Here is a 24,331-nt window from a genome sequence, read left to right as displayed (position 1 = left end):
TGGCCGGGGGTTGTCAGTGGTCACAGATGGTGTTAGCCCCGACATGACAACCCCAGAGGCAGGAGTGGGTGGGCAACTGGGTCCTGGGGCTGGGCTGTGGAGCGATGGAATTCCAGTCGGGAGTCTTCTGTTCCAGCAGGGGTGGTCACAGCAACAGCACCCCTGGCTGATGTGCAGGCAGCAAATGGCAGTGCACGTGGGCAGCAGGCAGTCAGGCAGCAGCAGATAGCAGGTGGGAGCGTGCTCGGGGCTCTGGGGGGCAGTAATTCGGCCTTCTGGGCAGGAGCGTGGTCTCCCGTGTGCTCACGCGTGGCCAGCTTGGTACGGAGTGAATTGGCACGTGAAAATCCTGCACGTCAGCGTGAAAACCGAGGAAAGGCCCTTAGCGCGTAAGCGCGTCAGCACGCATACGCGATTCCATTGGACCAAAGGCCCTCAGCGCGTAAGCGCGTCTGTGACGTGACCCGCACGGGTGTTTCCCACACAGCACGTGATGACAGAGCACACGTGGAAAGACTGCACGTCAGAGTCTCATTGCGTGTGATTGGTGGAAATGGCCGTACACCGGGATACAGGTGCGCTGACGTACTTGCGTGTGTAAGTGTCCGCGCACACCTCATATACACGTACATAGGCCAATCGCGTGTACACGCACTTTTGTCCAATTACACGCGATGAGACTCTGACGTGCAGTCTTTCCACGTGTGCTCTGTCATCACGTGCTGTGTGGGAAACACCCGTGCGGGTCACGTCACAGACGCGCTTACGCGCTGAGGGCCTTTGGTCCAATGGAATCGCGTATGCGTGCTGACGCGCTTACGCGCTAAGGGCCTTTCCTCGGTTTTCACGCTGACGTGCAGGATTTTCACGTGCCAATTCACTCCGTACCAAGCTGGCCACGCGTGAGCACACGGGAGACCACGCTCCTGCCCAGAAGGCCGAATTACTGCCCCCCAGAGCCCCGAGCACGCTCCCACCTGCTATCTGCTGCTGCCTGACTGCCTGCTGCCCACGTGCACTGCCATTTGCTGCCTGCACATCAGCCAGGGGTGCTGTTGCTGTGACCACCCCTGCTGGAACAGAAGACTCCCGACTGGAATTCCATCGCTCCACAGCCCAGCCCCAGGACCCAGTTGCCCACCCACTCCTGCCTCTGGGGTTGTCATGTCGGGGCTAACACCATCTGTGACCACTGACAACCCCCGGCCAGAGAGGCAGAGGGGCACCAGCTTCAGTGCCACCGAAGTTGGTGTCCTGGTGGAGCAAGTCCTGGGGCAGTATGATGCCCTCTTTGGAAGTTCCCGCGCCGACAAGGAAGGACGGACTCGGATCTGGACAGACATCGTGACTGCCATCAACGCGGAGGGGGTGGCAGTCCGGGACTTACAACATGTCAGGAAGCGCTGGGAGGACTTCAGGTCCAGGACCCTGAACAAGGCCCGGCGCCTCTTGAAGGCAGCGGATGCCAAGGGGCGCCGGGGCCACTTGTCGGAAGAACAGATGGGGGTCCTGGAACGCATATCCCCAGCGCTCCACGTCCAGGTCCTAGAGAAGCAGAGCCGTCTGGAGTCGAGCGGTGAGTGTACATGCATCCTGGTTGTGAGCAGGGCGTGTGGTGATCATTCCCCATTGTGCCGGTTGCACATCTGTTTGTATGGGGTGGAGTATGGGTGGGGGTGTACAGGGCCGTGGGGCTGACACATGCGAGGGCTGTAATGTGTGAGACATGGATGGTGCTTGTGTGTGTGGGCTTGCATGGCAAATGCAGTTGTGCGTGCACACATGTTTGGATGAATGTGTATGTAAGTAGACATGTCCGTGATGTCAGGCATGTATGTTGTTTTCGGCTGCATGTATGAGCACTGTGTACATGTGCATGTGTGTGTATTTGTCAAAGGTGCAACAGTGATGCTACATGGATGCATGTGACAGCGGTATGTGGAAGCCTGATTGGCAGATGTGACATGGATGCCCGTCTGAACAGTGCGACACTTGGCAGAGGTGTAGACATGCATGCAAGTGTGGTGGTGTGTGTACATGTGTGGTGCACTTCCTGTGTTGCATGTGATGTATGGCTCCCCTTTGGCTGCTGATGCTGTTGTATGTGTAGGGATGGTGGTGGCAGTTGCGATATGGCTGTGGTATGGCTCATGTGTGCCAGTTGCAATGACATGTGTGTTGGGGATTGTGATGACATGTCTGAGGTTTGCCAATGCCACTCATGTGCAACTGTCATGCGTGTATGTGTCCATTGTACAGTGCCCTGATGCCTGTGTTTTGTTTCTCCCTGTCTGCAGCGTCAACTGATGAAGAGGGCGGAGAAGGTGCTGTGGAGCACAGCGGCGGGGATCCGACCGCCAGCCGGAGACGCAAGGCCCGGCTCCCCTCCCGTGTTGTCATCTCGTCGGGGAGTGAGGAGTCCGGTGCCGCGTCCCAGGCCGCAGCTGCCGGGGGGAGGTCCAAGAGGCGGAGGTTGCAGTTGGACTCCTCGGCAGCAGAAGGGGCAGCTGGGACCCCACAGGGCCCAACAGGGGAAGATGGCACAGAGTCATCCAGGTTGGTGGGGGGTTTGGTGGAGGAGGGGGCCGCGCAAGCACCAGAGACAGGGTCTGGAGGTGGGGATCCCACTGGTGCTAGTGGTGCAGTGCAGGAGCAGGGACAGGAGGCAGCACAGGCGGCCGCGGAGGTGCCTGTGTGCAATCCTGTCCCCGATCCTGTCCCTGCATCATCTTGCACCAGCAGGGATGCCTACGTCCAGACCCGTTTTCAGGCAGGGGATGAGCTGACGTCAACTGGCCTTCCTCTGCCTGCGGACGTGGCCATCCAGGACCGGGTTGAGCCTGTCCTGGCTGGCGTGGCGTTGCGTCAACGGGCCATGCGAGGTGACCTGCAGTCTTTTCATGGAGAGACTGCACGTCATCTCGAATGGCTCGTTGACCACGTCAGCCTGCTGGGACAGGTCACCCAGGCCGGATTCCGCTGTCTGATGGGGCTTGCTCCGACCCCCTCCTCAACTGGACCCCCTACGCGCCAGTCGTCCTCTGTGCCATCTTCCCACCCATCAGTCACCTGGGTGCCCTGTGGAGCTGCCTCTGACAGTGCGGCCAGGCTGGTGGAGGAGGCATCCCTGCCACAGTCGGGAGTCGGACGTCCAGCAGGGGTGGCCACATCAACAGGTGCACCCCAGCCGGCGGAGGATGTGCAGGCAGCAGGAGGCAGTGCACGGGCAGAGGCAGAGCAGCAGCAGCAGCAAGATGGTGGGAGCCATGAAGGCTCGGGGCCTTCGACATCGGAGGGGCAGGCATCGGCCGGAGGGCAGGAGGACCCAGGACAGAGAGTGTCTTCCGTGTGGCAGCGGTTGGGCCACGCCATAGGTGCGGAGCGGCGGCGGGCGGAAGAGGCGCGGCTCACAATGGTCAGGGCGGAGAACTCCATGCGGAGGGCCCTGAGGCGGGCCGAGTGCCTCGAGGCAATCCGCAGGGGGTTGGAGGAGGACACGGCGTCGTCCCTGCGGACCCTCGGGGCCATGGAACTGGACCGCCTCCGGGACATCGAACAGGAGTTCGATGATGCCCTGGCCCGGAACACCACAGAGTGAGCCGCTGGACTTGCCCGCCGCCTTTGTATATAGTTCTTTAGTTTTAGGTTTCCTTTCGTTCTTATTATTATTTGGAGTCGACGGACACTGCTCCACTTTTTGTATATAGTTGATATTTAGGTAGGTTTTTTAGGAGGTTTCCTTAGTTCAGTTGTGATGATGGACCCTTGTTATTTTTGTACATAGTTCTTTGTTGCATGGAGAGTTTTTACATTTCACTTTGGACATAATTTTTTGGATTTGATTTTCTAGTTTTGTGTTTTTATGCGGACATGCAGCTTATTTTTTCACATTTACATTGTAGTTAGTTTTCTTTCTTTGGCATTTGTATTTTTTTCAATACATTTTTTTTTCCATTGTTCACTGTGTGGTTTCATCTCATTGGTTTCATGCATGTCATGTTGTGTGTTTTCCCATTCAATTTGAAAATATGTGTGTGACGGACATGGGTTCATTTGCTTCATGTACATTGGGGGTGTAACATGTGATTTCCATTTCCATGTGGGTGAATGGGTTACTTGGTAGGTCTTTTTGGCTGTGGAGGATGACCATTACGCACATGATTGGGGATTGTGAGGACCTGGTGGGGGCTGCACATGGTGGCAGGGGGGTGGGGGTGCAGGGGGACATGAGTGGGGGCCTGGTGGAGGGTGACCCTGCACTGCTGGGGGGTGGGGGTGGTGGGAGACATGAGTGGGGGCCTGGTGGAGGGTGACCCTGCACTGCTGGGGTGTGGGGGTGGTGGGAGACATGAGTTGGACATGGGTGGGGGCCTGCTGGCAGGTGCCCCACAGTGCTGCGGGGTGGGGGTGGTGGGAGACATGAGTGGGGCCCTGGTGGAGGGTGACCCTGGTGGCTGGGGGGTGGGGGTGGTGGGAGACATGAGTTGGACATGGGTGGGGGCCTGCTGGCAGGTGCCCCACAGTGCTGGGGTGTGGGGGTGGTGGGAGACATGAGTTGGACATGGGTGGGGGCCTGCTGGCAGGTGCCCCACAGTGCTGGGGGGTGGGGGTGGTGGGAGACATGAGTTGGACATGGGTGGGGGCCTGCTGGCAGGTGCCCCACAGTGCTGGGGGGTGGGGGTGGTGGGAGACATGAGTTGGACATGGGTGGGGGCCTGCTGGCAGGTGCCCCACAGTGCTGGGGGGTGGGGGTGGTGGGAGACATGAGTGGGGCCCTGGTGGAGGGTGACCCTGGTGGCTGGGGGGTGGGGGTGGTGGGAGACATGAGTTGGACATGGGTGGGGGCCTGCTGGCAGGTGCCCCACAGTGCTGGGGGGTGGGGGTGGTGGGAGACATGAGTGGGGCCCTGGTGGAGGGTGACCCTGGTGGCTGGGGGGGTGGGGGTGGTGGGAGACATGAGTTGGACATGGGTGGGGGCCTGCTGGCAGGTGCCCCACAGTGCTGGGGGGTGGGGGTGGTGGGAGACATGAGTTGGACATGGGTGGGGGCCTGCTGGCAGGTGCCCCACAGTGCTGGGGGGTGGGGGTGGTGGGAGACATGAGTTGGACATGGGTGGGGGCCTGCTGGCAGGTGCCCCACAGTGCTGGGGGGTGGGGGTGGTGGGAGACATGAGTTGGACATGGGTGGGGGCCTGCTGGCAGGTGCCCCACAGTGCTGGGGGGTGGGGGTGGTGGGAGACATGAGTTGGACATGGGTGGGGGCCTACTGGCAGGTGCCCCACAGTGCTGGGGGTTGGGGGTGGTGGGAGACATGAGTTGGACATGGGTGGGGGCCTGCTGGCAGGTGCCCCACAGTGCTGGGGGGTGGGGGTGGTGGGAGACATGAGTTGGACATGGGTGGGGGCCTACTGGCAGGTGCCCCACAGTGCTGGGGGGTGGGGGTGGTGGGAGACATGAGTGGGGCCCTGTTGGATGGTGACCCTGGTGGCTGGGGGGTGGGGGTGGTGGGAGACATGAGTTGGACATGGGTGGGGGCCTGCTGGCAGGTGCCCCACAGTGCTGGGGGGTGGGGGTGGTGGGAGACATGAGTTGGACATGGGTGGGGGCCTACTGGCAGGTGCCCCACAGTGCTGGGGGGTGGGGGTGGTGGGAGACATGAGTTGGACATGGGTGGGGGCCTACTGGCAGGTGCCCCACAGTGCTGGGGGGTGGGGGTGCAAGGGGACATGTGTTGGTGTTCAAGGAGACATGTGCCTTTGCTGGGGGGCATGCCCATGTTGGGTGGGCTGCCTGCGGGACATGACCAGGGATGCAGGGTAGTCCCCTGTGGTGTGGGCTGCCTGCAGGGGCCGTGGAGGGTGTACAGGGTACACCTGGGAGGACCCACACTGTCAAATCACATGTGGGACTCCCCGGCACCCCTGAAATACACGTACCGTGCAGAAATCGCGTGTAAAACTTCCCGCGCACCCCTGAAATACACGCGCCCAGGCTATTCGCGTGTAAAACTTCCCGCGCACCCCTGAAATACACGCGCCCAGGCTATTCGCGTGTAAAACTTCCCGCGCACCCCTGAAATACACGCGCCCAGGCTATTCGCGTGTAAAACTTCCCGCGCACCCCTGAAATACACGCGCCCAGGCTATTCGCGTGTAAAACTTCCCGCGCACCCCTGAAATACACGCGCCCAGGCTATTCGCGTGTGGAACTTCCCGCGCACCCCTGAAATACACGCGCCCAGGCTATTCGCGTGTAAAACTTCCCGCGCACCCCTGAAATACACGCGCCCAGGCTATTCGCGTGTAAAACTTCCCGCGCACCCCTGAAATACACGCGCCCAGGCTATTCGCGTGTGGAACTTCCCGCGCACCCCTGAAATACACGGGCCCAGGCTATTCGCGTGTGGAACTCCCCGCGCACCCCTGAAATACACGCGCCCAGGCTATTCGCGTGTGGAACCTCCCGCGCACCCCTCAAATTCACGCGCCCAGGCTATTCGCGTGTGGAACTTCCCGCGAACCCCTGAAATACACGCGCCCAGCCTATTCGCGTGTGGAACTTCCCGCGCACCCCTGAAATACACGCGCCCAGCCTATTCGCGTGTGGAACTTCCCGCGCACCCCTGAAATACACGCGCCCAGGCTATTCGCGTGTGGAACTTCCCGCGAACCCCTGAAATACACGCGCCCAGGCTATTCGCGTGTGGAACTTCCCGCGAACCCCTGTAATACACGCGCCCAGGCTATTCGCGTGTGGAACTTCCCGCGAACCCCTGTAATACACGTAGCCCGCTCCCCCAGGCCCGATCGCGTGAGGAACTTCCCGCGCACCCCTCAAATTCACGCGCCCAGGCTATTCGCGTGTGAAACTTCACGCGAACCCCTGAAATACACGTAGCCCGCTCCCCCAGGCCCGATCGCGTGAGGAACTTCACGCGAACCCCTGTAATACACGTAGCCCGCTCCCCCAGGCCCGATCGCGTGTAAAACTTCCCGCGCACCCCTGAAATACACGCGCCCAGGCTATTCGTGTGTGGAACTTCCCGCGCACCCCTGAAATACACGGGCCCAGGCTATTCGCGTGTGGAACTTCCCGCGCACCCCTGAAATACACGCGCCCAGCCTATTCGCGTGTGGAACTTCCCGCGCACCCCTGAAATACACGCGCCCAGGCTATTCGCGTGTGGAACTTCCCGCGAACCCCTGAAATACACGCGCCCAGGCTATTCGCGTGTGGAACTTCCCGCGAACCCCTGTAATACACGCGCCCAGGCTATTCGCGTGTGGAACTTCCCGCGAACCCCTGAAATACACGCGCCCAGGCTATTCGCGTGTGGAACTTCCCGCGAACCCCTGTAATACACGCGCCCAGGCTATTCGCGTGTGGAACTTCCCGCGAACCCCTGTAATACACGTAGCCCGCTCCCCCAGGCCCGATCGCGTGAGGAACTTCCCGCGCACCCCTCAAATTCACGCGCCCAGGCTATTCGCGTGTGAAACTTCACGCGAACCCCTGAAATACACGTAGCCCGCTCCCCCAGGCCCGATCGCGTGAGGAACTTCACGCGAACCCCTGTAATACACGTAGCCCGCTCCCCCAGGCCCGATCGCGTGTGGAACTTCCCGCGCACCCCTCAAATTCACGCGCCCAGGCTATTCGCGTGTGAAACTTCACGCGAACCCCTGAAATACACGTAGCCCGCTCCCCCAGGCCCGATCGCGTGAGGAACTTCACGCGAACCCCTGTAATACACGTAGCCCGCTCCCCCAGGCCCGATCGCGTGTGGAACTTCACGCGAACCCCTGAAATACACGTAGCCCGCTCCCCCAGGCCCGATCGCGTGAGGAACTTCACGCGAACCCCTGTAATACACGTAGCCCGCTCCCCCAGGCCCGATCGCGTGAGGAACTTCACGCGAACCCCTGTAATACACGTAGCCCGCTCCCCCAGGCCCGATCGCGTGAGGAACTTCACGCGAACCCCTGTAATACACGTAGCCCGCTCCCCCAGGCCCGATCGTGTGAATAACTTCACGCGAACCCCTGTGATGCACGTACCCTGCAAATCGCGTGTGACACTTCCCGCGCACCCCGGTATACATGCACACGTATTTTTTGTCAGCGGGTGTCCGTGTTTGTGGGTACCCCTTTGCACGTCATTTTTCCTGGAGGGCCACAGTATGGGACATTCATCATGGCAGTATATAGGTGCTATTTGTTGGCGCACCTTTTGGCGCACATTTCTTACAGCCGCAGAGACGCTACCGCCTCCTTTCTTGTGGCGGTCGTGTTTGTGCCTGTGCGCTGGTTTGAGCGTGCGCTTTTTTCCCCTATTCTATTCCATGAATACGTGTTGTAGGCGAGCGTGTGGGCGTTCCGCGCACTTGTACCCTGTACTTCCCCCGTGACGCCCACGTTTTGGCAAGTTGTTCCCCATTCCGAGTGTTACGCCCGTGTTCCGCCTACTTTTATTGCGTGCGCCGCGCTATGTGCGAATTTCGCTGTGGCCTGTGCGATTTTCGCTGTGACCTGGCGCACGCTGTTAGATGGCCTGTGCGCCAACGTGCGCCAACGTGCGCCAACGTGCGCCGCGCACTTTTTTTTCGCACATCCGCTGGTTTTCTCGCGCACGGCCTTCCATGAATCGACGTGCGCTGCTTTTCGTGCGATTTTCGCACGTTCACTGCGATTTTCGCTATTCCACTGCGATTCGCACGTTTTTGCCCACTTGCGCCGCGCTAATTATTCCATGAATCGGCCTGTAAATGTAGATTGCCATCATTGAGCGGAGGGACTGGGAAATGGATATATGAAATGGAGAAACACACTACTGGACTAAAGTTATCAGTGGGCGATGTAAAGGGGTTGTTATTTCTATATTGGGTGATGCAGCAGATGACATCTGGAAAAGGGCGGGATTCCCAGGGGTAACCATCAACGACACATCACATGATGGAGCACCATTTGCAAACTGCAGACACGCCTTATGGCAAGCACTGAGAATGCAATACCCAGACACGTCAGACATAGGAGCAATAACATCACGTAAGATGCGTGATGAGACTGAGAATGAGGACCCTGTTTATTATATCCAAGAAATTCAAGAAAAGTGGCGCTTGGAAACACGGGACCTGTGGGACAAAACGCTAGCAATTTTTTACCACATACTGATACAGGGCTTCCCAGAGCCAGTACAAAGACAATTAAAGAAATTATGGAATGGAAGCAAAGGCATGGCCAGAAATACAGCTAACAATAGTGCACCGTTGTAGGTTGTGGCAGGAGAAGATGAAGCAGAAAGAAGAGGATAGGAAAGCAGAAGAGGTGAAATTGGTAGAAAAGAAACTGTCCAAATATGTGATGGAGTGTGCACTAATAACAGGCCCACACAAACAGTACAAGCACCAGACACGACACAACAGCACCAAGTAGCACAAATTCAACAAGCACAGGTAAAAACACAACAAATGCCACCACCATATACAGCACAACACTCCTATGCTCCTCAGATGGGGGGCGGATACTCACAAATGGGAAATGGCCAAGTAAAAAACTATAGAGGAAGAGGTTGGGCAATAAGAGGATGGGGATTTGGGCCAACAGCACAACAACAAGGGGGAGGGTTCTGAGGATACAACACATATGGATATCAGGGGTACTCAGACAGCACTGCGGGGTACCCATGGCAAGCACGGGAACCTCCAACATGCTGGACGTGTGGAGTGGTAGGGCACATGTCACGCACATGCAGGGCAAGACCGGCACAAGCTGGATGGGGAGAGCAGGGACAACAAGGATACAATGGGGGACAGCACTACTACCAACAGACACAACAAAAACAACAGATGACACAAAATCAAATACAACAGCAACCAATGCCGCCACAACTTCAATACACACAGCAACATCAAAAGGTACAGCAGCAAGCACAACAACAAATGACAACGGCACAACAACAACGCGTTCAGACAGTATAACAACTAACACAGATACAGGACAGTAACTCACAACATGCAGGGGAACCAATGCAACAAACACATTTGGGAAGAGTGTCTATACTAACCCTATCACTCGGGGCGCCAACCAGAGGTGGCATTAGGTTTTGGGGGAAGTTTTCCCAGGTGACGCATGATGGGAGCCCACTTTTGCTGAGAAGTGTACGGATGACCTGTGATCCCAGAACCTATCCCTGCCGTTTTACCTAATAAACAGCAGTGACGCCTTGCTCTTGCGTGTGTCTCATACTCATTGGGGACTGCACAAGAAGTTGGGGCCTCCCTACCCCCGGAGGTCCGCAGACGGCCCTGCCGACCCCCGGGTTATCACCCCGACACACGCAATAGTCTAATCCTTCCACAGACCCACCCCACATATATTCACCCATGTATGCCACCATGTACCCAACTACCTTAGTCCATCCGCAGCGCAAAGCCACCTGCGCTCCCACCCAACCTATGTCATGTGCACTTCACTCCCCTTCTGCAATGGACCTGCAACCACTCACTACGAAAAGAGGTCACCGGAAACAGGTCATGGCAGAAGCTATGGGGCCGTTACAACAGCTGCCTCCAATCACCACACAAAGTACTCCCCTACATATGTCACATGAACCACTTCTCACTCCCTCACCCGTTCCCTCCTTTATTGCAGTTGTAGGCCCACTCCCCATCTTATATGCCCAAAATACAAAAGAATATAACACACGCCAGTGGGGAATGACACCAGGAGGACAGGCTGCAAGAGTTTGGGCCTCATTACAACTCAGGCGGTAAGGGGTTTACGGCGCCGTAAACAGCGCCAACCCTTACCGCCTGAGTATGAGGTCCCTTAGCGCCATGGCGGATTTAACACCTGCTTTTAGCAGGTGTTAAAATCCATGGCGCTAAGGGACCATGGAGTTAATTACGCCACCGTAATTTACGGTGGTGTAATTAACGCCTTCCCCACTCCCATTATGCCCTATGGGGCAAAAATGGGAATGGGTAAGGGTAAATGGGGATTGGGGACTTACCGCACCGCCAAACTCGGAATGGGGGCGGTAAGTCCGCCAACCACCATGGCGTAAACGTAGTTTACACCATGGTGGTAAAGTCACGGCCCAGGCGGTAACTTACCACCTGGGTCGTAATGAGGCCCTTAGTCTTTTTTATATAAGAGTTGGCATCCAGAGAACTTTTCTGCCCGAGAGCGCTCTGGCAAACATTACAAAGGTGGCAGCTTAAGTAAAAATATTGCGTCATACATGGCATCATTGCATAGGGGACTACATAGACACAGGATTGGATAAAGCAGTTTGATACATATACAATGTATGATTTTGCTCCAGCTGGATAGGTTGTTCAGTTGACGGGAGGGTTTGTACCACGAGGTTCAGCTGCCTGTGTCCGGGTGGGGTGAGGGTCAGGTCACAAAGCCGAGTGGGCCCTAGCTAATCCAACATAACATATTGTTTCAAGCATGCACTAAATAACAGTTACTGAGGCTCCTTTGAGCAAATCATTATACTCTATAAATTCTAAGATTACAACAACATCATTATTCACCAGGGTTTTAGGGGGTTTATCACAACTCGGAGGGCTCGGTCCAGGTGGGATCATTGATCATAGGGTAGGTCTTAAACGCATCAAAGAGACTAGGGGGCATGCTGACATTTGTTAGTATTGAGGTGCGATATACTGTAACAAATGTTGGCTTTTATTAGTCATGGCACACTAGGGTGGGCATCGCACTGGGGTTACGTGTCTGGCACATCAAGAGAATACCTAGCGGAGCCATGGGGTTGTACTGGTAGTAATTTTCCAGTACCATGGGTGAAGGAGGCATAGGCATGTTTGTGGAGATGAATGGGTACAAGGCCTGGTTCGAGCTGGTTGATGCACAGGAGAGTGATCTCAGAGGAAGGGTGAGGTGTTACATTTATATTATTGCAATTACCTCCAGCTCAGGCATGAGAATGGAGCTGCGCGGCTTTCAGACACAGGGAGAAAAAGGTGGGGGCCTTGGAGCATGCTGTGCACGGTGCTGCAGAGGGGAGAGAAGCCTTTTCATAGTATCGTGGTGAGGCCTAATCCAAAGATGGAGTCAGAGGTGTCCAAGATGGATGCCGAGTGTCTCTACAACAGCCTCTCCTGTGTCGTCATCAGCACAGGGACTGGTTATGTACGCAGGGGCAAAAAGGAGGCGTCCCCCACTGTTGGTCGAGCAAGTGGCATATACCTTAGACTGAATGAGTGAGGGGTGGCCCGATTGGCCCTGCCACTCCCACACATTCCCCCCTTTCGTTACATCTAAAGTAACAAATTACGTTTTGTTTTTATTCTCATTGCGATAGTACTCTGCTTCGGCCACCGCTTCATCCCATGCAGAGGTACCTTTTATGGGCATCCATGCTCTACATACACTTCCCAAGCTATGCCCATTTCTTGCATGTACATCAGATGTACAGGTCATGTAAATTGTTCCATCCCCATCCCGGTCCACCCACACTTCCTTATACCATTGCAGCTCTGCTGGCTCTTTGATTGTGGTGTGATATAAGTTGTCTACCCTGTCCCCATTTTGACAGTAAACAGCAGTCATGCGGTATTTTGGGGGGTTTGGCTGTCCAGTTTGTATTTGTGCATCTATCGTTGATGTTACTGTTGCCTGTCGGCCCATTGTTACCATCATCATTGCTGTACTGGGCATAAACTTTGCGCAACATCGGATCCCTAGTTGGCACACAAAGAAAAATAGTAAAATAAAAACGATGACTGGAAGACAAATTTTCATCATGATGCTGAACCAGGATGGTATCCAATTGAACATGTTGCCGAACCAGCTGCTTGGCTCTACTCCTCCTTCTTTCTACATTTTTTCCCCCAGGCTGTGTACCGCTGAGATAACGTGAGAGAGGGTCCCATTATCTGCATCCTCAGAAGGTACGAATGTATAGCACCTGCTCCCGTTTTTTTGGCAAACACCGCCGTCCATCGCTGTGAGAAGGTCTAGGACGTACCGGTTCTGCATTGTCATTAGCCGCATTGCGCGAAGTTCCACCTTGATGACATTGAACCCCTCTTCAGTGTCGTTGGCCAGTTGGATCAGCTCCCAGCGGACGATCTGTAACCATTTGGCGGTGGTTTGTGCTTGGAGCCCTGGCGCTAGAAGAGATGCAAAGAATGTTTCTGCTGAGTTGAAAAGCTTGTATTTTGCAGGAATCTCAGCTAGAAGGTTGGTGGATTCTCTGGATATGTAGTTTGATGACCTCCTTCTGTGGGACAGTCTGTCTTTCAGGTCATTTTCAGATATCAGATCATTTGGGTATGATTCTGTAGGTGCTGGTTGGGGCGCTGCCGACGTGCCTGCCGAATTTCCTGCTGCTGATTTTTGCAAGCCGAATCTGTCCCCCATTGGATGTTGCTTTCTGGAATCACCACAAGCGCAGAATGCAGGGTTGCCAATGTGCAAGTACCCTTCCATGATGCTGGAAGGTGCAGGTAAGCTTGTTTGCCACACACCCAATATGCGTCCATGAGCACAGCTGTACCTCTTTTGATATCGGGAATGATGATTGTTTTGTTGCATTGTTTGTTGGTACCCATTGTCACTTTTCCTTCTCTCTGGAAGCAAAGTTCATGTGGAATCTCCTTTTGTGTTTTTATGGGTTTTTCAAGAGCAGTAACCCATGTGAGTTTTGTAATATGCTGGGACCAGACGGGGGTGCATGTTTCCTTGACCCATTGGAAGTTTTCTTCAGTGAGTCCTCTTAGTCCTTCAGCTTTGCACTTGATCGTCTCATCCTGCCATTTGTTTTCAGCGATACTTATTCCCGTTATGAGGAAAAATGGCTCTTTGATGCATATTACTCCTTGGTGTTTGCTTGTGCATGTTTTTTCGTTCTGCAGCATTTCTATTGTAACTGTGTATGCCTGGAAGGTGCTCCGAATCCTACATAACACGAGATTAATTAAACATTGGGTGTCTTGCGAGGGCACTTCCTGAGGTATAAGTATTTTAGGTGTGCCTGATTTGTGCGGTATGAGAGAGCAAACATAACAGCTCTCGTTAGTGGCTTGTTTTGCAGTTGCCCTCATGTCTGAGTACCATTTGTTAGACTGGTCAGGGTGGCTGGGGTCTTCTATTTCATCTAAACCCAACACATGGTAGGCATCATATGTCTTCCCTCCCGCCCCCCCTTTTTCATCTCCTCCTCCCCCCTTTGTGATTTTGGGACATCTTCACTCTTCGATAGTGTATGGGAAATACCCCTGCCCATGCCGTGTTAGTATTGTTTTTGGCAGCTTCCCAGGCTTGTGTGTCTGGCGTTTCGGGTGTACTAGTAGCAGCAGTATTAAAGTGTATTACAGTGCTTTGCGAGATAGGTTCTATGGTTGTCTGTGCATTCGTATACATTAAATCATGCTCACTTTCCCAAAGGTAATCCCCATCATATTGGTTGGTCTCATTTATAATACTTGGAAGTGGAAAAACAGGCATTGGTTCAGTTCGATTTTTGTGCAACGTGGTGAGATTTACATTATTAGAGGGACTGTGTTTCCACATTGTTTTGACCCCGGCCCAAATCAGTGCTGAGCCTTCTCGTATTAGGTTTACCCCACTTCCCCCTTCTTTTATATCTTCTAGAATAAAATAAATCGTGTAGTACCAGGCCATAAAAAACAACATTACAGAAAATAATATAATTGAATATTTGATCCCACATTCGTAATTATGCCACTTATTATTTCTAGTAACTACCCTATCACTAACTAAAATTGTGTCATCCTTCGTGAGTGCAGTCCTTTTTGCCATTGCGTTACCTGAAGGGACAATATAAATTGGTTAAGTAACATGCATATAAAGCATTTTTATTTTTACACATTTAATTTCTACTTTATTTTTCTATCACACCTTTTTCTATTCTATGATGTGCACATCTTACTATTTTCTATTACTTTTTCAACTTTTGGTAATCTTTTTCATGTCATTCCACACACTGCGTTTATTTTATATTTTACTCTTGTACCATGGCATCATCAAAACGTTTGTTCATATTTCGCAAATGTTTTGTCACACAATAGGCGTAAAGTTACTTTAGTGGTGGTAATGTTGACACAAGAGAGGGCAGGATAGACATCTCCTATGTTTGTAACTATAGATAAGAGATAGCTAAAGAACTCTTAGATAGAACTATATGTCAAAGTATTTGTAGGCAGTTAGCGAGAACCAGACAGAGAGGGAGAGGAAGAGGTCAAGACAGATACAGTCAGAAGTTATATATTGTGAGACAGATAAAAGAGGGAACCACAATAAATAACTTTGTATGGGCCATGAAACCTTGGAGAATTCCATCTCCGCACAAAACTCTGGACATACACATTTTCACCAGGCATTAGTTGACACTTTGGGCTATCATTCGCTGGCATGGCAGTATCAGTCACAGCATTCTCTGTAAATGGTGGTGCTATTTGTCTGGCTATGCTACGTTCTGCACAAGTCAAGTTGGTGAGATATTCCTTAAACTCGTCCCGAGTACTGTGGCAGCTCTGTGAGCATCCGAAGCTGCTCTTATGGGGGATAGTGGCGTATGAATGTGTTTTCCCGTCACTATTTCGTGCAGGCTTAAATGGTGGTCCTTGCTTGGTTGCGTTCTGTGCTGAAACAGTGCTAGTGGCAGGCAGTAAACCCAATTTTTCTTCAACGTGTTACATAGTTTTGATAACTTGCTTTTCAATAGGCCATTTATCTTTTCCACCATTCCGTTGGCCATCGGATGATAAATCGAACACAGTTTGTGCTTGACCCCCAGCAGTGTCCTCACTTCTTTGAAGAAGTCATTCATGAAGTGTATGCCATTATCTGATCATATCTCATCGCAGATGCCCCACCTTGAAAAGACCTCTCGCACTAAGAATTTTGCAGCACATTTGGCATTGGGGTGAGCCCATGGTCCAGCCTCAACCCACCTTCAAAATGGGCACACAATCACAATTAAGTAACTTGCTCTGTTGCACCTTTCTCCCATATCTGCATAGTCAATATGCAGTTCCCTGAATGGACCTATTGGTCTAGGCGGTGTTCCTCTTAGTGTTCTTAGTGTCATACCTGAGCATGTATGTTTGGCATGTTGTATATTGTATTGTGAATTTTGACAATTGCTCTTGTAAGTTGGGAATAAACCAGTGTTCCAGTATGTCTGCTGCAATGTGTTGTTTTGTTACATGTGTTGGAAAATGCAGCTGCTGGAATGCAATTTCTAGTAGCTCTAATGGCATCACTACTTTTCCGGTTAACTCCTGTTGCCATATCAAATCAGTAGCTGATTGTTTGCACCCTCTTTTGGTCCACAACTCTTTCTCTTCTGTTGGTGCCCGCCTTTGGAGCTCTATTACTTGGGAGGTCGGCGTATTGTTATACCCTTCCCCTAGTGTCTCTGTAGTTGGTGTTTTAATGATGCACTCTATTGCTTGTGGTATATTGAAATATGCGGCATCTTTTGCTGCTGCGTCTGCTGCCACGTTTCCCAATGAGATGAAATCTGTATTGGCTGTATGTGCCTGACATTTTACCAATGCTATTACTGGCGGTTCTGCCAATGCATCTATCAATTCATTTAATAGGGCTGCATGTTGTACCAGTGAGCCATCTGCCCGCCGGAATCCTCTGCGTCTTAATCGTGATAGCCCTGAATGTACTATTGTTGTGGCATATGCTGAATCAGAATATATTGTCACTGCGCACCCCTTAGCAGTGGCAGTGCTTCCATTAATGCAATTAGTTCTGCTGCTTGCGCAGAGTAATGGGACGGTAGTCGCTTCTGTACAATTATCTCATATTCTTCCTCTTCCAATCGTACTACTGCTGCTCCTACATGTTTTTCTCCTGTTTCAATGTCTATTGATGCAGACCCATCAACAAAGTATATCTCCCCCTCCTGTAATGCGTTTTCGCTGGCCTTTGGTATGTCATCCCCTTCCCCTTCATATGTTGCACAGTCGTGTGTTTTAATATCTTCCAATGTGCATGACTCTGTGATGAACATGGGGGGGTTTACTGATTTGCACCTGACCACATGGACATTGGGACTGGAGATGATAATTTCATATGCTGTTGTTTGAGTTGTTAATGTCGACTTTGATCTTTCTAGTATTGCAGACAGCGAGTGCTCAGCGTATAGTGTTACTGAGTATACCATTACAATTGTGGCACATTTTTCTATTGCAAAGGCCGCTGTAGCGAGACTTTGTTCGCATGAAAAGTTACCCTGCATCACAGAATCTAGTGTGCTGCTGTAATAGGCCAATGGCTTGTGGCCCACTGATGTTTTTTTGAGTGAGCACTGCAGTCATTAGTACACCATTGCTGTGTGGAAAGAGATAAAATTCCCGATCATAATCGGGGTTCGCTAATACTGGGGCATTGGTAATGAGCTCTTGTAATTTAAAGAATTGTGTCATCATCTCATGCAACCACTTTATTGGGACATTATTCTTTTGTGCGTCTTTCAGGGCCTGCAACAGTGGGCGTGTATAGGCTGTGTAATCGAAAATCCATGCACGGCAGTAATTACATATGCCATGGAATTTTTGCATGTCTTTTACAGTTTTGGGTATGATCATGTGACGTATTGCTGCCGCCCTATCTAGTAAAATTCTTTTGCCATCTTTTGAAATCAATTGTCCTAAGTGAAGGACCTCTGCTAGGCAATATTGCAATTTTCCTTTGTCTACTTTGTACCCTTTTCTGGCCAACAAATTTAACAGTGCTATCGAGTCGGCTCGGCACTGTTCCTCACTGTTACTGCAGACGAGTAAATCGTCTACGTATTGTATTATCATGCTCTCCACGGCAATGTTATCAAGATCTTCATGTACCATCCTATTGAAAATACTAGGACTTTCACAATACCCCTGTGGCAATCTACAGTGCTTGTATTTGTCACCTCCCAGTGTAAATGCTGTGAGGTATCGGGAGTTCGTGTCGAGTCGTATCAAGAAAAATGCATTTTTCAAGTCTACCACTGTGAAACATGTAGCGTCTTTTGGTATGCTACACAATATTGATGCTGGATTGGGAACTCTTTCTGTATGACCGTCATTGAGTGGGCGTAGGTCTTGGATCATCCGCCAAGCCCCGCCAATTGCTTTTTTGATTGGCAAAATCGCTGTGTTGCATGATGAGTTTGATGGCGCTATAATTCCTTGTTCAAGTAATGCATTTATAGTTTCTTTTATCCCCTCCTCAGATTCTCGTGATAGAGGGTACTGTTTCACTCTAGGCGGGAGGGTACCTGGTTTCAATTTTATCATGATTGGTGTCACTCCTTGTAGCAATCCTATATCATGTGGGCCTGTTGTCCAAATTTCTGGCGATACCTTCTCCATGTCTTTCTCAATGATACTGGGTGGTATATTGACACTGGTCATAAGGGGGTTGTGTACCTCTCTGTGTTGTAACATGATGTCACATGGCACACTAACTTCCATTATTATCTCCCCATCACATTCATTATCAGTAAACAGCTCCTCATCAGTTAAATTGGGCAGCAACATACTTGGATCTATGCATAGCACTGTTCGCCACTCGCATACATGTGTGTCCAATCCTATCACCGCAATACGTTTACTTGACACTTGTACTGCTTCCAAATCAATGGACAAAATTGTCCCAGGGACAATGTCTGTATTTACAATTGGGCGGAAAACAAAATCTGAAGGCACCTTCCATTCCTTTCTTGGTATCTCAGGCACCACCCGTGCCAGCACTCTGATACCATAAATAAACTTGTCCATATCTACAGGTACCCCTCTGACCACAACTTCATTTGTCATTGTTTTGATCATCAACATAGCCTGCATGGGACACACTCCCAGGGCGGAGCAAACTATTCCCCGCTCAGTGAAGGAAATGGTCATATTCAACTTACTCAGCAGGTCCCTTCCCAGCAAATTAATTGGCGAGTCTTCATGATACAATAGGGGTGCTCGCACTGTTTTCCCCCCCACTGTTATGTCAAGATCTTTTGTGTAAGGAACTTTTAAAATAGCCCCAGAGAACCCCTGCGTTTCCAAATTTCTGCCCGAGAGCGGGAACCGGCCTTCCATGAGGCACGATTTTTCAGCTCCCGAGTCCACCATAAAGATGAACTGTTTGTTGCCTATCTCCGCCCCCACTAGTGGTTCCTCTTCTGCACGTAGGGTGGTGGATAGGACTGGACACGTAAGTGCTTTCTGTGGGCTGTCCTAATCTGCATATGTCTCTGTTCCTGGAACAGAGAATACATTTTCCCCTACCACTGCTAAACTTCAAAAAGGTGCTGGTGCACCATTTGCAGATGTTGCGAAAATATTGTTGTTTGCGTTCACCATAGTGTTTTGTCTTGCCATCTGCTGTGGCATACCTCTCTGCTGCACATGCTGTTGTGGTTTCTGTCTCTGTTGCATTTGTTGCTCGTTGTACCCATGTTCTTGTTGTCCATTCCCACCCATGGGTGACCCGTACGGACTGCCTGGGTGGGGGTGGCCATATTGCTTCTCACTTCCCTTGGGGCGCTGCCCTTGGTAGTATCCCATAGGTCTCATCCTGCATTCTCGTAAGTAATGCCCACATCTTCCACAGTTCTAACACGATCCTTGTGGCCCTCCCCTGTCCTCTTTTACTTAACGTTCCCTTCTTTGTTTTACTTACCAGCATGCTTCCTACTCTCTGTCTCAACCTTCCTTGCCACCTCGGTGGCAATCTAACATCTCCTTGATCAAAGTGGAATGGCAGTGTTGTTCCCGATGCTGTTGCTCCTTCCTCGTATTCATCTATATCACTCCATACTTCCTCTGCCTCTTCTTCTGACTCCCTTTCCCCCTGCCCTTCTCCGTGTTGGCTATCTGGTGATGCCGGTTGTATTTTCCTCACCTGTTTGCCATTTAAATGAAACAGGAACTCTCCAGACTGCCACTCTTGCTCTCGTCCCTTTGGTATCTGCACAGGTGTTGGTGGTGTTGGTGTCCCCCCTGCAACACTTTCTCCAGCAATACTTGATCCCGCAACACTCAACGGTGGTGTGAGTTCAACCGTCATCAATGGTGGCATTTCCCCTCCCCCTGCAACATTTGGCTCCTGGCACACAATGCTCTTAACCTCGTTATCTCCATCTGTGCATGTGCTAGCTGTCTATCTAAGTCTCCCGTCGGTCATGTTATGCTTAATGTTGGCGCAATAGTTGGTCCATACAGCCCTCCTGTTTCATAGGGGGGTGGGGGGTGGGAGATACTGCTGCTCTTGGTGATGCGGTGGTGCATGCGGGAACATACAGGGGCTCACTGTACCCCACTGCAAGCCTTGCCAGCAACGGGTACATTTTTGTCGGCTCGCTCCCTTTTGGTGGTGTTGAACACTCTCCCCCTACGCACCCCTCTCCTCCCTCCTGTATCTCTTCCTTTTTTACTACTGTGTCTTTACTCACCTCACTGCTAGGTGTCACCTCCTCGAACATGCGCCACAAATCTAGTACCTCCCTTCGGTTTTGCAACTGCTTTCCTTTATATTTCGATAGTAGATGTGTCGATACTAGATCCAATACCCTCTTATCGAAGGACCCTCCTTCTGGCCATATGGGCTGTAGGCTATCTCCTTTTATTTCTGTCACCCATTGGTCATGATACTTCTGTATTTTCTCGCTATATAAAGGAAGATGCTGACAAATATGTGCTAGTAGCGTGCTCCCACCCCCCATAGTGGCGTTTGTGTTTTCCTTGGCTCGTGTTTAGCACCTCTTTTTACTTTTCCCCTCCCCGGGTCAAATAAATATTTCCAATTAACTTTTTACCTCCGTTTACCAAAAGAAATTTCCAAAAACACTCTAATATTCAGAACATTTTCGACCATCAATCACAATTTTGTCAGTTTTACTTCTTGTTAAACATTATATTTGTCATACTACAAACGCAACGGTACTTACTGACAGACAAACATATAACAGAAAAGACAAACTACATGTAACATAAACTGCCTTCTCGTTATTCCCTGTTTTGGCTTATTTGATGCTATTGCCCCTCCCTCTTGCTGTTTCACACTCACACACTCCCCACCTGGAAGCCCCCTCCAGCTACCTGTCTGAGAGTTCTGTTCACACGGAAAAAGAATAATCTAAATTACTACTCCGAGCCTACTCAATATACGAGGCTCCTACTTTTTCACTTTATCTTCACTTGGTCCCTGCACTGGACGAGACAATGCTATGCGGCGCCGCCTTCTACCCCATTCGGGATAGGCTCCCTTAATTCTCTTTTACTTCTTTTTACCACAAATACCTAATGGCCATATAAAGGAAAGATAAGAAAAAGCCTCAGTACCATTCACACCTTGTCCCCACTCTTCTGTATTGTTACCCACACCGTTACCTTGGTCCCCTTTCTACTCCAGTCCCCTTTCTTCCCCTTGCAAAGTCTCGCAGCCAGTACTAACGTATTCAGTTGGGTGGTCCAAGAGCCACCATTCACGGTCTATCCACAATCTGGACCGCACCCCAACCAAGCCGTGGCCCGCCCTGGAGAGCAGTTTTTAGTTTGGTATTTGGCAAGTGGGAACCCTTGGATCCGCTCATTTGTGCGCATGAACTGGTCGAGCTTGGAGGCGATGGTTTTGATGGGGGCGTCCTGGATCTCACCGCCTGGCATGGGGGCCTCGGGGCACCTTGCAATCACGTTGCGGGGGTCACCAAAATGTAGGCCCACTCCCCATCTTATATGCCCAAAATACAAAAGAATATAACACACCCCAGTGGGGAATGAGACCAGGAGGACAGGCTGCAAGAGTTTTTATATAAGAGTGGGCATCCAGAGAACTCTGCTGCCCGAGAGCGCTCTGGCAAACATGACAAAGGTGGAAGCTTAAGTAAGAATATCGCGTCATACATGACATCATTGCATAGGGGACTACATAGACACAGGATTGGATAAAGCAGTTTGATACATATACAATGTATGATGTTGCTCCCGCTGGATTGGTTGTTCATTTGGCGGGAGGGTTCGTACCACGAGGTTCAGCTGCCTGTGTCCAGGTGGGGTGAGGGTCAGGTCACGATGAAGCCGGGCAGGCCCTAGCTAATCTAACATAACATATTGTTTCAAGCATGCACTAAATAACAGTTACTGAGGCTCCTTTGAGCAAATCATTATACTCTATAAATTCTAAAATTACAACAACATCATTATTTACTGGAGTCTTAGGCGGTTCACGCACAGGACAGTGATCTCAGAGGAAGGGTGAGGTGTTACATTTATATTGTTGCAATTACCTCCGGCTCAGGCATGAGATTGGAGCTGCGCAGCTTTCAGATACAGGGAGAAAAAGGTGGGGGCCTTGGAGTGCTCTATGCGCAGCACTGCAGAGGGGAGAGAAGACTTTTCGTAGTATCGCAGTGAGGCCTAATCCAAAAATGGAGTCAGAGGTGTCCAAGATGGATGGTGAGTGTCTCTTCAACAGCCCCTCCTGCGTCGTCATCAGCACAGGGACTGGTTATGTACACCGGGGCAAAAAAGAGGCGTCCCCCACTGTTGGATGAGCAAGTGGCATATACCTTAGACTGAATGAGTGAGGGGGGGCCCGATTGGCCCTGCCACTTCCACACACCGTCAACACATTCCGTTCAGTACATTTTCCAGACCCTTCTGCTGCCGCAGTGTCCTCCCATACACCATTGCAGCTTTCCCCAAAAACGTTGACGCACACCACGCTTCCCTCCAGCCAATGACACTCCTGTCCACGGAGAAGAAGGGGCTGTGAGACTGTTTTTCATTACTCTACGTAGTGAGGAGAGCTGACATGGAGAAGCAGATTGTGTTGATTTTGGGTGATCCCTTTGTGATAGATCTGCACAAGTATGCCCAGGAAAGACACTTTGATGGCGATTTTGGATTGGATGGAGTGGACACATTGTGGGGCGCTGTCCATGTCTGTAGTTTTGGTGTTTTCGTTGACCTTCATTGGGTTCCTCAACCAGTCGTGAAGCTTGTAGAGGATGACAGATTGATATGGACCCATTTCTCTTCCGTTTGTTCTCCTTTTGGAATGTTATAGGCCACAGGTGATATTGGGCCTCATTACACGGATAGCGGTAAGGATTTACAGGTACCGGTAAAATACCGGTACCGGTAAATCCTTACCGCCTTACTACGAGGTCCCTTTACGGGTTGGGGGATTTAACGCCTGCTTTTTGCAGGCGTTAAAATCCAACCCGCAAAGGGACCTCGGAGCTAATTACGGCACCGCAAAATGGCGGTGCCGTAATTAGCGCCTTCCCCATTCCCATAGAGCCCTATGGGGCAGAAATGAGAATGGGGAAGGGCAATGGTGGAAGGGGGATTTACCGCCCCTCTAACCTTGGAATGGGGCGGTAAATCCCCTTTCCACCAAGGCAGTGCCGGTATTTTACCAGCATGAGCCATGGTGCTAATAGCGCCATGGCTCACCGCCTACCGTGTAATGAGGCCCATTGTGTCTACATTTTCAAAGCGACCATGACAAGAGGGAAGACATTTCTGTTCATTGGTCTGATTGCTCTGAAAATTGTACAGGTAAACATTGTCACCTACCTCATACTCCTTATTCATGGTCTTTAGATCATAGTACAATTTAATTCCTCAGCCAACCTCTCTAAATTGCGCAGAACATAATCAAAAGAATGCTGGAGGTGCTTCCTTAGATTTTCAAAGTACTCATGAGTGGTGGGCACATTAATCAGTGTCTGCTCCTGAGTTTTATAGACCAGATGCTGAGGTAACACAATTTTTCATCCGGTCATAAGCGCCAATGGAGACATTTTAGTTGCAGATAATAGTGTCGACCTAATAGCCATCGGGACAAGTGGTAATCGTATGTCCCAACTGGATCCACACTCTGCCACAAATGTCTTCAGGATGCTCACATTCATCTTGTTGTATATGCCAACCCCTCTGTTCAAGTTGAGGTGGTAGGCAATGTGGAGTTTTCTTTTACCTCTAGAATCTCCCACATCTTTGTCATCACCTCACTGCTAAAATTACTTCCTCAGTCCGACACAATACTTGAAATGAGAGAAGATGTGGTTGATCATCAGCGCAGCAGTTGTCTCACAATTCAGGGCAGGAAGACAATCTACCCACTTTGTAAACAAGAAGTTACATTGAACGTGTACTTGTTTCCTCTAGAGGAGAGAATCACTGACCCGATAAAATGGACTTGCAAATCTGACCAAGGCAGTGTCATTCCCCTTTTCTTGATAGCATTTTCCAATAATCGGGTCCTCTTTCTGTGCAGTGATCAAATCTGCATCTGGGGTATCTTTACTGGTGCGGTATGAGGAAGTGGTTCGAGAAA

The sequence above is a fragment of the Ambystoma mexicanum genome, chromosome 4q (genome assembly GCF_040938575.1).
Source record: "Ambystoma mexicanum isolate Mex_15411 chromosome 4q, UKY_AmexF1_1, whole genome shotgun sequence".
NCBI classification, from domain to species: domain Eukaryota; kingdom Metazoa; phylum Chordata; class Amphibia; order Caudata; family Ambystomatidae; genus Ambystoma; species Ambystoma mexicanum.
The sequence above is the reverse complement of the archived record's forward strand: the minus strand, read 5'-3'. Positions refer to the sequence as shown.